Below are 3,081 nucleotides of genomic sequence, written 5' to 3'. Positions count from 1 at the left end.
AGCAAGACAAGGAGGGGAGGACAGATGTCAATCCATGCATCTCTCCATGCTATGCTCCTTCAGTTAGACATCACTTCTAATGCAGGAACCCATGAATTTTTAGCAATGTGAAGCTGTTTTTTGAAGGGAACCTGATACATTTAGCTGAGGGCAAAAGATTGCAAAATGTCAATTCACATGTAGCCACCATTAAGCATCGCTGTGGTCTTGGCACATACATAATGCTCAGCAAAGGCGCTATAGCCTCCCTAAAGGAATTCTCCCTCAGCAGTTTCTAAAAGCCAAAGAAAGATGAACTTCATTTCCACCAGATGAACTGTAACGAGAGAACTCTGATGATACACAACCCATTAGAAGTGAGTCACAGTGCGGTTTTTTGCTTCAGCTTAGCAAGTAGATTTGCCTTGCCTTTTCCTTATGTCATCACTCCTCTCCCCTTTAGAAAGCCTTGAAGATGCTTTTCTTTTCTTGTCTACATAGTTACAGCCAAGACTTAGGATAAAAGCATATTACAAAGACTCCTGCTACTGCTGGCTCAGTAGCAAAAATCCACAACCACTTCTTGCAAAATGTGGCTACTTCTTGCAAAATGTGGCAAACTCCTGTGCAGTTCAGTTAGCCTTTCTAAAAGGCATAATGGATCATCTTGAAGCTCTCATAAATTAATGGCCCTAAAACTAACATCAACAGAATCTATACCTTCAAATTACAGAAAGCAAGGAAAAAAGCTACCCCAAAAATATTACTCACGGAGAAGTGTCCATGCTAGCTTGTTCTTAACTCTACATAGTCAAGGACAAACCAACAAGACATTAAAAAAACCAAATAATAATGCAAATTCATGGGTTACAAGTGTGTAAGCTAAATCATCTTTTTTGGTTCTATGATATAAAGACCTGACACTCAATTGGTGTAAATCGTTCTGTCCAGTAAAGTCAATTGACCTTTTCCTGTTTATACTAACTGGGACTGTGTAAACAAATTCAGTTCTCTCAGATCATTTATCTCAGGCTTGTTTTCTTGCTAGAAAAACGTACCTAGTGATGCCTTGAAAGCTGAGCTCCTGAACAGAAGACAGCTTGCAGGACTGATGCAATGCAGCCGGGGGTTCCTGTGCACACATTTCAGCATACTCTACAGGTTCTTTCAGTCTGCCTGGAGACAAATGGCAGCAGTGCATAGGGCAGCCCTGATATAAAGACACAGGCTGTTTCTGAGCTGTCTGTGTCAGCCAACAGCACATGTGGGTTGCGAAAGGGGCATGTTTTTCCCCTGCTCAACTGGAGCAGTAGGCCAGGGGTGTATGCTTGCATCCACACAAATAGTAGCAGCACAAATTTGTGCCACAGCACACGCCCCTACACATGCACTTTGGTGAAGGACAAATTGCCTCACTTCAAGCTGGTATGAGGTCCTGACCCTGCCCTGATCCCATGTGCCCTGGATGTGAAGCTGCCACCACCACCATTGGTGGTATTGCTGGTGGCGGCAGCGGGGGGGGCCTAGCAAGCAGCCAGATGCAAAGCCAGAGGAGCCAGCTGTGATGGTGCAGAGTCACCATGGCTACTCCACCCAGCTCTGTGGGGTCCCCCAAACCACGGAGCCCGGGGTGGTCACTCCGATTCGCACACCCCCAGGGACAACCCTGCATAGAGTCCAGCCTGCATTGTCTCCTGAGGGCAGGAAAGAGGTGGCCAGAAATAAAGCACCCTTGGATGCTGGATAATTGTGCTGTGGCTTCTCTCAGAAGGCAATGTGTACAAACATTTGCTCTCCTAAGAGAAACTCTCCTGGGAATTATCTAATCCTCCTGGGGATCAGCTTTCCCTGACTTTACTCTTCTGCCATGACTTGATGTTATTTGGTTCTTAAAAAGTGGGGAGGCTGACCCATAGGTTCCCGGACAAGCTCCAGGCTATAGGATAATGAGCCTTAAGGGCAAAATGCATGCTCCTATGTGCATTTCCTCCTTTTTTCTCCTTGACATGCCCCGTGCCTCACAGATGTTTTATAATTTTCTCTTAATGTTGGGGTCTCAGCTGCTGTAGGCTTACCCCCTCTCTCTCTAACTAGGCCTGTCAGTCAAAAACCCACTAAGCAGGGCTTGACCCTGAGGCTCTAGCTCTCTAACTTGCTTGGGGTCAAGGCCTTCCATTACATACCTCTCTATAATACCAGGCCTACTGGCCCCTCTACACTGTGCCCCTGTGGCACCAGGCTGTTGGGGCCTCAGCCCACCCCAGCTTTGCCCCTCTTTCTGTAGTTAGGGCTGTTCACCTAAGTCCACCCACTAGGACCTGGCTTCAAGGCTCCTATCTTCTCTTCAAGCAACTCTGGGCTCGTGGCTCTAGTGCTGCATCCCAAGTGCAGCAGGGCTTCTTGAACCCTCTATCACGGTGCTTCTCAGTGCTAATGAGGTCTCCTCCTCCCCTACAGCCTCGGTCACAAACCATTGGCATTTAACATTAAACATAAACCATAGGTCCCTATGGCCATATAATGAAAACAAGAAAAATAAAAGCCAAAGTGCCCGCTTACATGTGATTGTGCTTCTGTCTCACAGCATGGTGTATTCTTCCCAAGGAGGCTGCCACAGCTGCTCCATAGTCACTGGAAGTTTCCCTTGCTGCTGCCTCTCTGGCTTGTTCCACTTGAGGTTTATATGGTTCTGGCCTTCCCCTTCCTGTCACCTGACCAGCTGGCAGGGCTCAATCCTTAAACCTTGCTTAACTGGCTGGCTGCACCTCGAAGGTTCTGGATTTAAAGGGGCCACTCTGCTTCCTGGTAACAGGGCTAGGGTTCTCTGTTACACTCCCCAAGTAGAAACTGAATGTCTATATGTGCCCTGAGGATTTGGCACTTAAAATCTTGAGGTCTAACAATTATGAGACAATAGCAAAATGCTGAAGGATCAAATGATACTTGATCAGCTGTTGATCAACCATCGCTATTTTTCTATACATAAACACATATGTAAGCACCTAGCCTTTTAAAACACAAACATCTGGAGTCAATTAGAAAGCTGACACAGAAGTACTTGTTGGCTTTTACAAAAACAAAGAGTGCCCTGAATAAGAACCT

The 3,081-nt window shown here is 46.3% G+C and overlaps 1 protein-coding gene across 3 annotated transcripts in view; it reads right to left on the bottom strand.

Annotated features, from left to right (window-relative positions):
- The window catches only part of LOC149869079 (uncharacterized), a 136,680-nt gene extending 134,024 nt beyond the window's left edge, over positions 1-2,656 (bottom strand). For all 3 annotated transcript variants that reach the window (XR_016441382.1, XM_090039664.1, XM_090039665.1), the window contains exon 1: positions 2,539-2,656. The gene's annotated coding sequence lies outside the window, so the exon portion shown is untranslated. The remainder of the gene's footprint in view (positions 1-2,538) is intronic.
- Positions 2,657-3,081: the final 425 nt, after the last annotated feature.

The sequence above is a fragment of the Crocodylus siamensis genome, chromosome 3 (assembly GCF_052110815.1).
Source record: "Crocodylus siamensis isolate JL-2025a chromosome 3, ASM5211081v1, whole genome shotgun sequence".
NCBI classification, from domain to species: domain Eukaryota; kingdom Metazoa; phylum Chordata; order Crocodylia; family Crocodylidae; genus Crocodylus; species Crocodylus siamensis.
Note: the sequence above shows the minus strand (reverse complement) of the source record. Positions and strands in the feature narration are given on the sequence as shown.